The sequence below is a fragment of the Styela clava genome, chromosome 1 (assembly GCF_964204865.1).
Source record: "Styela clava chromosome 1, kaStyClav1.hap1.2, whole genome shotgun sequence".
Classification (NCBI taxonomy): Eukaryota; Metazoa; Chordata; class Ascidiacea; order Stolidobranchia; family Styelidae; genus Styela; species Styela clava.
The window spans coordinates 14,971,875-14,984,217 of NC_135250.1; positions in this window are offsets into that span (position 1 = coordinate 14,971,875).

The window sequence follows — 12,343 nt, forward strand, 5'->3', positions numbered from 1 at the left end:
CAATGCTATTTGACAATTCAAGTAAATTACACTAGAATAAACGGGTAATTATAAATTAACTATGTTCCATATGTCTGCTATATCCCCAGTGGGGCTGGGCAAAATATTCGAATAACGAATCGAATATTAAATTATTCCAATGGCATTTTACTATTCGAATATCCGGTACCACGTGACCTGCGCCACTTTGCTTGGACACGGAACTCGCGCCTCTCGAAATCGATCGTGAATCGCGCGAAGATTCACCCACAGCGCACGCTAACAGACAAAAACGACAAATTTGAGAAATCGTTGTCTTTGCGTTGTGGTGTGATTTGCTTTTTTGTGTCCAACGTATCGTTTCAGTTCCCTATTTTGCAAAAACACGTACCGCACCGTTACGTGAATTAGTTATCAGCCGTTTCATGTAGACCCGAACATAAAAGTGATTATCAAAAATTAAAAGTTGAAATTACGTTTTCGAGAAACTACCGGTATACATGGTATGACGCTTATAAGCTATAACCAGAAAAGAAATGACAAGCCAAACTTCATTTAATGTATTTTCTATGAGCTGCGAGCTCTTTAGTGATCCCTTCCATCTATGACCAAGTAATGTTTCAAAAATGTGAACATTTTACTCGGCCATGCATGGCGGGTTAAGTGATAAAATCGTGAACGAGAGTAGATTGTAAAATCAATCGTGAATTTCGATGTTACAACGCACATTGTCTGGCTTGCGAATTGTTGCGCCTATCACCATCGGAAATGATTACATTCGTTATATTTCGAACATTTTTGCACTAATAATTAGGACATGACATTATCGAAATAGTTAAGTGAAATTGTGAATTTGCAAATTCCGTAAGTAAAATTGTGAATTACTCGGAAACGATTTTAGCTATAATTGTTGCCGGGATATTGTTTCGTTAAAAATAAAACGTTGATACACGAAAAAATTATTTATAATAAGTGTCTGACCCACTTTTCAGCACAAAAGCACTCAAAGCGCATATTGTTTTTAGCATAAGGTCGCATATGTAAAACAAAATATCATTCAAGAAGTGCTGTTTATTAACGTCATCTCGTCTTATGACCACGCAGAAATGCCGTTATTGTCGAATCATTTAATCATATTTTAAATTAACATTCAGGTTTGATGTAATTGCTTTGCGAGGTTTATCTTTTTAATACGGCAATAACACAGACACCATAGAAAAGCATAAGAAAGTTAATTATCGTCATAATAAATATCTGCATCTCGGTATCAAAAATATTACCCCTCGGCCCTCGCTTAAAATTTGGACGGTAAATTTACAAAAGTTGATAAATAAGTAAGACCAAAACCAACGCGAAAAATTGGAGCAAAATTAGTTTTGGTTTCGAAATCAATCCTTAATACTATAACAAATGTTGCCGACGTGAACGTACGGGTATGCCCGAAATATAAAACTTCGACGTCCGCCAACCCGTAAGAATAAATCCTTACAAAAAAGAGAACGGGTGGGAATATAGATTAGCAATTTCAGGATATCGTGGTGACAAAAACAGTCAGCGATTGGGGCGATTTTACCAGTCAAAAACGCTTTGTTGCCGATTTTTCAATGTTTTACTTTATTTTCAAAGAGAATATCGGTGGACGAAAAAATATTCGTTATTTGACTATTCGGTATTCGTTGAAAATATTCGAATTATTCGATTCGAAAAAAAATATTCGATTTTGCCCACTAAAACAATAAATATATCTATACTTAAATAACAATGTTCCTACTACAATGGCGATGTCCACTGTGCCCCTACTACAATGGCTATGTCTGTATGTCCCCACCAAAATAACTATTTTCCTACTAAACTGGCGATGCCCGCTATACCCCTTTTAAAATGGATATGTCTGCTATGCCTTCACCTCAAACTGTCAAATATCACTACTAAGGTGACTATGTTACTACTAAAAAGGCTATGCCCCTATTGAAATGACAATGTCCCTACTAAAATCGAAACGTCCCCACTGAAGCAGGAATCTATGTGTTAATAGAGACATTGCCATTTCAGTGAGGTGGAGGACAGTTATTTTATTGGCAGATTGGGGACATAGCCTTTTTAGTATGGAAATAGTGATTTTACAGTTTTGGGAAGAACATATTTGTAGTCATTTTAGTAGGAACATAGCCATTTTATGAATATCACAATATATCAGCACATTCCTAAACTCTCCAATGCTGTAATCCTAACAAAACCTGAAAATCGCATTGCTTCACATTACATTTGATTGAATGTAATTAGCTGAATCCTTTTTAAATAACATGATTTGTAAATACCGCTATAACTTTTAGATCTGTAAATATGGCTACAACTTGTACATTTGTAAATATCAAAATATCACTACAACTCCCATATTAACCCCCACCTTCATCTTACAGCAGCACAGATTTAAAGTTCATAACTCAATGATAAACTTGTTCATAGCCTTGTATAAAACACTGAAATAGCAAGATTTAACATAGGCTAAATCCGTGAATATCGAAAATGCTCGCTTCATCTATTGATGCTGTCAAGCACAAATGAACCAACCCGGTGCTGCAGCTGCATGAAATCAGTCCAAAAATATCAACGCCAGATCAATGTATATTTAAATACAAACTCCCCGAAGACAGAAAACAGTTCAATGACCAATTCAGCAACACAGACGTAGAACCACACTCTAATGAGCCTAGGTTAATATTAGTCAGGTTACACTGCGAATGAATTCCCTAGGTATTGTCCAGATACCGTATATAATTACCGAAGGGTCTGTTCAATGTCACACGGATGAATGATGACAGACAAAACCTGACATATTTTATGTCCGTAAGGTACGATGTGTTTTATTTCTCAAATCGAATTGATCAGAACAACGCATTCATCATAGAACAGGATAATATTTGACAAAACAAATAACGGTGGCTTAGCGCAGATTTTTTTATATTAATTGCTTGCAACACTCGACTAGAAGTGCAGCACATGTAGGCGCATTGGTGAAACCAGGTGAAGCTAGTCTATGACACCTCGCGACAGTTTCTGAATGACTATTTCTAATGTCCGCTGCTGAATGACTCGACTGCCGATTTTATGGATGTTTCCCCGAGCATCGATTTCCTTGTTTATTGGACACGAAGCGGAGATATGGATCGTTTTGTTGGACACGAAATGGACCCAGCGCCGGATTAACCATTAAACAATATAAGCAAGTGCTTAGGGCACCAAGCAAACAGGAGCACCACAGAAATTTTAGAGCAGAATTTTATATAGTTTATCGGTGTTTAATAAATATTACGAGTTCACCAAATGACTCAAACTTCAAAATGTTTGCTTATTTTTTTTTGGTCTCAAAATATCATATTAACTTTCTTTATTAAAAAATAAACACTGAAACTTATTTATTGGACACGAAATGGGCCTATGAGTCGTTTTCTTGAATTGTTGTTGTTTTTTCTTTCTAGTATTCTCCTTGTTGCTGCATTTTCGTTTTAAAAAATTTTTTTTTCAACAATTGGACCAATGAACTATTCACACTATGTGGCGGTTCCACCGTCGCATTTCAACGATCTTGTGATCAGCGAAGTCGGGAGTTTTTTGATTCGTTGCTTATTAATTTAAAGTAAGTAAACTCGCGATATCCCGAAAGTTTTTGCGGTCCTTCAACCTAGCAACTTTGAACCACCCTGAGGTAGACTACTATAGGTACCGGTAAAATTTCAAACTACAGTTGTGACTTGTATCCTTTGGTATTTCGATTCACGTTGAGATTGGAGGCATGAATAACAGTTAAAAAACCTAAAAATGTTCGTAGAAGTCGTTTCATTTACTACTGGTTGTGATTATTTTTGATGAATATTACACTTATATATGGTCTATTGTTTTTATAATTAAATTACACAAGAGGGGACACCAAAGTCTCCAGTGCTTAGGGCCACCAAGGGGCTTAATCCGCCCCTGAGTGAACCTACGGATCGTTTTGTTATTATGTTGTTGTTCATGTAATAGCCTTCTAGCGAAAAATACAATCTTTAACCACTGCAAATTTCAAAGCCATTGATCCGGTAGTTAACGAGAAAGCCGATCTTTTCACAACAAGAAAAGGAAAAGAATGTCATTGTTTGTGGAGATAAAATTCCCCTCTCTCTCTCTTTTTAACCACTGAAAATTTCAAAGCAATTGGTTCAGTAGTTGATTAGTTATTGGGAAAGCGAATTTTTCATAACAATAAGAAGAAAATATCAACAAAAACAACAACATAGTAACAAAACGATTCATATGTACATACCACCAATTTGACTGTCGTAACTACGGCATGTCGGCTGTAATAGTAGGGCTGCCCCCGATGATGATAAATATTGGGTAAGCTGGAAAGCTTTTTCTTGAACGCTATGAATACAGTTTTCATGTATTTGGTGTTAGGTTTAGGTTTAAGTAGATATAATTCCGCATGATAAACTAAAATATTGTACATGACTTTGTAAATATACCGGTAATAGCGCAATAAAACCATGGCAAGAGACGCCGCGGTACGTTCGTGGCAGGAGCTGCCCTGAAGTGGTAAAAACTGCGCCTCGTTCCGCGATTGCATGCCAGCGGATCTCGTGCTACGCAAAAGTATAAATGTAACGCTAAGCGGGACTAGGTAGGGTAATGTAAAAGTGGCACAATGTGCTAATGGTTAGGAATACACTCGCCAACGCACCTCTGATAACCCGGCGTGGGTTCGCAGGTTCGAATCTTATGGGGGGTTGATTATGTGCGAGAGAATTGCTGGACTCCTCGCCGCCGTAGGGGGTCCACGTAACCGCTGGTCGGTTACGGCTTCCACTACCATCAAGTCTATGCTTCTGAAAACAAATAACTGGTTAACTAATCCCATACCCGACATGGACTGTAACCGGACGAGAGGTCGTGGTTCGCCATATAATTAAACAGTGTTATCGACTTCCCTCTCCCCCGGGATAAATATGTAAATCATATTCTATAATCGGTATGGTGAGTTACCGTAACTGTTGCTCAGTTCCAGCTTCGTTCAGAACATGATTTTGGGGGAAATGTTAGCATTTTTAGTTAGTATTTTTATCAGATTCTCTTTTTTTTCTGGCAAAATCACGAAGTCGTGTCACATTTTATTACGTTAAACAATGCGTTAAAACTGAACAAAGCCAAACCAGTTGTCAAGATTTCATTCCTATGGACAAACAGTCGAAGTCACGCTTCCCCAAAGATTTTCAACGTATGTTGTTTTGAAAAGCTATTTTGCGGTATTTGCAGTGAGACACAAACTCTTACGTCATGTAGAGAGCTTCTTTAAGATATCATCAGAGATCAGATAGTAGTGACTCATTGTGTCTGGCCTTGTTCGAAACTGAATGAGTGAGTAAGTATCGTATTCAACAAAATTGCCCCTTCTCTTTGGGCTAGCTACTCTTTTGTTCCATGACACTGCTTAGGTTGTGAATATGATTTTATACCTCGTTAGAATCTAAAAACATCGAAATAGGATTACGTGTGAACATTTTGTTACAAAGCTAAAAATGTCCCGTTTTGTCACAGAATAGAAAGAACAACATTATGTTACGATTAAAAGAAATGGGTGTTCAATGGGTTAGCAACGGCTAGCTAAGATTTACTGTATTGATCAAATTCGAAAATTCACACCTTCCCAGTATTGAGTAAAGAATTGGTCTTGAAACTGCTAATTTTGCAATACCGAATGAAGCCGATATGAACATTGCAGATATTCGCGAACCTCATGCGCAGGCCCGTATCAGTCGCAGAGTCACATAGAGTGATTGAAAAACGCTGGCCAACCTGATAGAGAACCAAACCTAATCACTGAGAGTCAAAACGACCAAGACGCAGTACGGTTCAGAAAGTTCAAATGTCTTTTTACCCGAGCAAATGCAAAATAAATGAGCCGCTTTCTGAGGCCAAGATGCACCATTTCAACAGGACGCAATCCGTTGTAATATTTTATATTTTCGACTTTACCGCACTACCAAAACAGCACAGCAACATGGATATAATATCATTTCGATCTGTTGCCTGGTCGCAGTGAATTTTAGACAATTTAATATAAACATACTGAATGAAGAATAGGCATTTGGGAGATAGACACATGCTCAAAACTGAATCTGATACTTTGTTCATGAGATAGATAGATTTATTGATTTGTCAACCAAAAACATGAACGAAAGCATACATACAATAAACAGCACAACATTGCTGATAAAGACTGGAAGGGGCGATACGGCCATTCAAGTCAGCTTCAGCCCTTATCCACTGTTATGTATGGGATTCACAGTTAATGGATTTTTATATACGGGAAGGCTAATTTTAGAGTATCGAACATTTTCACCACAGTGTGAGAAGATAACGAGCACAAATATGACGAGAGTTACAAATTGATCTGAGATCTCAATTTAAAGGCCAATGTTACAGTCACCAAATAGAAGATTCAAGTGTAACGAAAATAGAACTCTCAGCTAAAAGTAATCAGTTGCCAGGATCTACTCATATTCGTATATATAACATTAGATATTCAACGAGGATCAAATTACATCAAAATTTTAGTCAAGTTTCAGCACCCACTTCCTGATTCCAATTTTGATGTATCACAGATCTCTTGGAATTTTGTCTCCAGGGGGCGTAGTTTGGGACAGCTATAGTTATACCCAATTACAAATTATCACCAGAACAGTGTTAACAATATAAATAACGCGATTGAATTTATAAAATATGAAAGAGATTTCACCAATATCGTATAGTCACATGCTTGAAATACCTGAATCAGTGCTATTGATAAGAAATGGAAATACTGTAATATATGTGTCAATTAGTAAAATTTTTTACAACTAATCATGGCAACAGAAACTATAATCATATTGATCTGTGTTGGGAAATTGTTATACATTGATTAGAACACTAGCTTGACATCAAATTCTCCAAAAGTAATTATAATATAAACAAGAGAGCAGTGCTCAAATATACGGACACGTAGACCAGAGCGAAGCTGTTCTTACCTTTGATGTTACCGGTACAGTACCCTCAAAAAACTTCCGACTTTTCAGTCGCAAGAATGTTCACAGTCAGCCGTCACGCTTGGCGGATTAAAAACCGTGTTCCCATAATTAAAAAGTAATACAGCGCAATTTTGGATGAAATATTAGGTCTCATAAAATTCATAGAAAATTTAGGAATAAATGAAAGTAATAACCTTCTGGCAAAAAAATCAATCCTTAACCACTGAAAGTTCCAAAGCAATTGGTCCAGTTATCGAAGAGAAAAGCGAGAAAAGAAGAAGAATATCAACAAGAACAACAACATAAAATCAAAACGATCCATAGGTCCACTCACGTGTCCAATAAAAGGGTTGTGCTGGTTCACTCAACAAAAATGTCGAATGTGAATATTATACTATTCCAAAAACTTTTTTAAAAACTGTTTCAGGGTATTCAAGTCCAAGGTTGGGTCATGCATGAATAGAGAATTATTATATTAATCAAATATTACAATGGTATGCAGAATACCAACATTACTAATTTGATTTATTTTATTTTTGCAATGTAAGATCCCCGAAAATACCCAGATGACAAATTTTAGATTGATATATTAATATTCGATCAAGAATTAGGGAAATCTCAAATGTAGTTATCCATCCGAAATTCACTTCATATCTTCGGTAAATAGTATAGGATAGCCTTTTAATGACAGAAGGAAGTTTTTTGTTTGAATTTTTAACATATCAACACTCACCAAGGCATTTCAAGATATCATTTTAAGAACAAGTTGTTTTTGTATTCAGTGGCGTAGCAAGACTCTCGTGCCACCCCCCCCCCCCCCCCCGCAAAAATATTTCGTGGAAATGACCCTAAAAACTCTCGGACATAAGCTAAAACAACGCTTTTTTTTATTTCGGCAAAAGCATAACATGTCGCTATAAAAAGGCAATGGTAACCTAAAATTTGCCGTTCATATTGGTTACTCTAATTTTTTTCATACGTTCTTCCTCTTCTGCCCTTTTTCTGCGTTTCTGTGCGCCACTGAGAGGTTTTGCTTTTGACATCATTCTGACAGCCTTCGTAATTTTACCGATGCGATCAAAACCGTAAATATATACTACTACTACGACCAAACCACAAGACGCCGAAAATAATAGCATTGTTACGTAACAAAACGATTTGAGCATAACCATCATCAACGTTATAAGATGTGCATTACAGTACTTGTTTTGCACTGCAGCTTTTGGTTTGCGGCTTAAATTTCTAAATTCTAACCGCTTGGGCCCCTTTGCGCTGTGTCTGTGGGTCCTCCCGCGACCGCGGGGGTTGCGGGGGTGGATGCTACGCCACTGTCTGTATTGATTACTTCAGAAAGCATTTTCTTTTTCTATAATGTCAGTTAATAAATTGCAACTTCAGAGTCGGTCAGAACGTGGGACTTGAAAAAGTTGCGTTACAACAGTACTTTTGTAGATGACCAATAATAAACGCCTGAATTTTGTGGCTGAAGTTCTCTTTCCAGTTCTTCAAGCTGTACATCCAACCCTATAATTTCCATTTACCTATCTGCAGATTCAACTAATATAAAGTTCTCATCTGTTTTGGAGTCGCTTCGTATTGTGTATCCTTTTCTATTTCAGTATTTATCAACTCATTGTGTTTGGTGTAAAACATTACATTCATGCTAGAAAATAAATATATAAAACTAGCAATATTCTTAATCAAACAGCAAGTACTCTATAATCTCAACGCAGCATTAATATAAACACTCGATATTGAGTTGCAAAATGTACATATGTTATAATGTTAGAAGAGTTTTTCATTTACACCAATGCTGTATTTATTTATATTTGACGAATCAACAACACACATAGGCCGCGAGCCGAGGCCATTTATCTTTCAGTTTCGTAGCGCACATAAGGTAACTACCTGAAAATGATTTTAAAATGTTCCTTAGAAATTACTGCTCGCTTTTGCGTTGAGTAGCCTTTCCATAGTTTTTTTTTTCAGTTATTATTAGTTCAGTTATTCTAAGGAGGTGTTGAAAAGTATAAGTAAGATATTAAACACTTGTATATCCTTACCATAAATAGCAATTTTAGTTAAGCACTAGCTCATAAGATGTTGTTAAATAGGTACGGTGCGGTAACTCTAAGGAAGGCTAGACCTTGAATAATATGTCACAAACAACGATATTTTCTGGCTTGCATGAAATGTTTATGATTAATTTAATGACTCTCCTTGATTATTCAGCAGACTTATACTACTATATAGGCCACAGCATATTTGGAAATATAAATTAATGGCTGTTTCTGTAATGCACGGTTGTGTGAAAGAGAAGAAAATAATCAATTTTACTAATGTCGATTGGTCAAAATCTAAATTCATAGAGTCGACAAGAACCTGGGAAGCAATGATAAGTTATGCCGGGGTGGAAAGAAAGTAGCATTGGAAACGATTGAGAGGTGAGAAATCAAGTTGTAGACAGACAGTTGATGTTTTAAAATATAGTCTATAGTCCATACTCATACTGTCATAGGGCATTTCAGACTGTGATATATCAAAATTTAGTGTAGATATAGTCTAGTAATGGTATGCAAACACTGCTGGACTGTAGTACATGCAATGAGCATATATACGCTCATTGAGTACATCAGATAAAATGCATTATGTAGTCAAGGTATTAGTTAGTATTTAGTGGTATTTTTACACTTATGCTGTTCCAAATATGATTTTCTTCCTCATTTTAGATACTGTACTACAAAAGAAAACGGCAGTGTTCCACCAATCCGACCTAACGCAGGCTCTAATCCCTGCTGTTATCAGTGCTATAAAATGGATTAAACAAGAAGTCTTGAAGCGTAACGGTATATGAGAATCATAATAGTTGCAAACAGCTTAGATGGGCTATTCATAATGAAATACTTTAGCACTTTTCTGCAATTGGAACTGCCCATCAAACTCATGTTGGAGACTTCATTGAGGTTTTTAATTCATTTTTTTCTCAACTATGAAGATCTTTTGAGGTTAACGAGGCATTAATAAATAAAGCTGAGGAATTTGTTTGTTCACTGTATGAAGAGGATATGAAGAATGTAAATGATACCAGGGCACGTCTATTTAACACTGGCAAACATAAGGATTATACTCTGCCACCCAACAATGATTCACTGGAGAAGCATGTGGCCCTCAAATCAGTTCTTGAGTTGGCAAACTGCAAGTGTAAGAAAAATAGTAAAAATAATTTACGCAAGTGTGCCAAAATTAACTTAAATTGCACAGATTTTGTTTTTGTATTGACTGCAAAAATCACAGTACACTTATAGAGGAAAAGTCGATTTTCGAGATAGTGGATTCCGAAAATAATTCAGAAGAAAGTGAATTAGATATTGCAGTTGATTTAATAAGTATCATTTTTTTTTTCGGACATTTGTTAGTGTCGTAGTCCTGTTTCTAGAAATAATATTGCCTTCGTTCAAATACATAACCACATAAACTAAAAAAAGACTAATTGTAATATTTCTGTTCGCTATGTTATGTACATATTGTACATTCATTTAATTTTCTTGACTTTTCCGGTAAATTTCTAAGTGAGAAATAACTGATTTATTTGTGTTTTCGTGCTCACGATGTTAATTTGTGACTTCATTGCTTAAAAATAAATACGTTTGATAGCTTCTATAAAATGGTTGAAGCTTTTTATGCTGTTCTTGTTGTAAACTGCTTGTGGTTATTACATAAAATTTATTCGCTAATGTGAATCAGCGTTATTGGTGTCGCTGCTTTCGAGGTCACTCGCGACTCCTGTCACACAATTAAAGTATTTTTTGTTGTTGGTTGTGCCATATTTTTCGTAATCTACCTAATAAATTGTGATTGACTGAGGAAGTCCGATTTTGGTCAGGCAAAACATTACAGGAATACATTTGTGTTAGTGTGCTGTAGGGCTCTCGAATTACATAGTTCTTATGTATGTGTTGTAAACTTATGGTTATTGAATTTCCGGGAATCTCTTATATTCAATTTCGCATCAGGATTGTGGAACAAGCTGTAATGCATTCAGTATGTTCATTTTCACACAAAACTGAGGAATTTATTTAGTTACCAGATGTGCGCTACGAAACTCACTTTCTGGGCGTTTTCATGGCTTCGTCTCACGGCCCATATCTGTGGTAAGGATCTACAAGTGTTTAATAACTTACTCATACCTTTTAACAACGTCTTAGCATAACTTAACTAATAACAAGAGAGCTATGCTCAAATATATGGACACGTAGAGTCACATAATTTTGATGACGTCATAGCGAAAAAAAAGTGATAGCCTTCTGGAGAAAAGTTTTTTATCTTTAACCACTGAAAACTTCAAAGCAATTGGTCCAGTATTCGAAGAGAAAAGCGAATTTTTAAAAACGTGTCAAAGAACAATCACAACAACGTAATATTGAAACGATCGTTATGTCCACTACGTGTCCAATAACCAAACAGGGCTATGGAAAGGCTGCACAATCAACGCAAGATCGACCAGTAATAACTAAGATTCATCCGCTCGCTAACAGCTGATTCGATTCAATTGTTACGTCATGCACAAGTCATTGTTCATTGCCGGAAATGTAGAGAATATAGGACAGATCGTAGCACATATTTCTTGTAGTAAAAGCGTCTTGTCCGTAAAACGTGCAACTTTTGGAAGTGGGAACAAGGCAATATTTGTTACTGAATTTTTAAGAAACATTTTAAAATCATTTTTAGGTAGTTACCTGATATACGCTACGAAACTCACTTTCCAGGCGTTTTTCATGGCCTCGGCTCGCGGCCTAACATGCAATAAACTTTTGTCAAAAAAATTTCATCAGGACGAATAATTTGATACCAAATGAATTTATTCAAGGTAATCATAGAGTGCTCTACGATAAAATCGTTAATTCTTTAAATGGTTCTAGATTAGTGTTTTTACGTGGTGGAAGTATAGAGAATTCATGCAAGAGTATTCACAGGAAAATACTGCCAAATTATTTGAAAACTTTTGATTACAAACTTATGTGGGAAATTTTACCTTTAAAAACCCATGCAAGAATAAAGTGGATTTCTGGAAATGATTTGTGTGCCCTCTGTAGCAAAGAACCAGAATTTATATCACATTTATTTTTGAGATGTGAATTCACTCAACTTATATATGATTATATTTTTTCTGTTATTAGGAAAATTAGTAATTTAAGAGAAGACTATTTGACCTGCATTTTATTAGATTTTTCCCAAATGAACAGTGTATTTTTTTCAGATTTTCATGAAAACATTATAGTATTACTTATATCAATAACAAGATATAAGATCTGGTTAGAAAG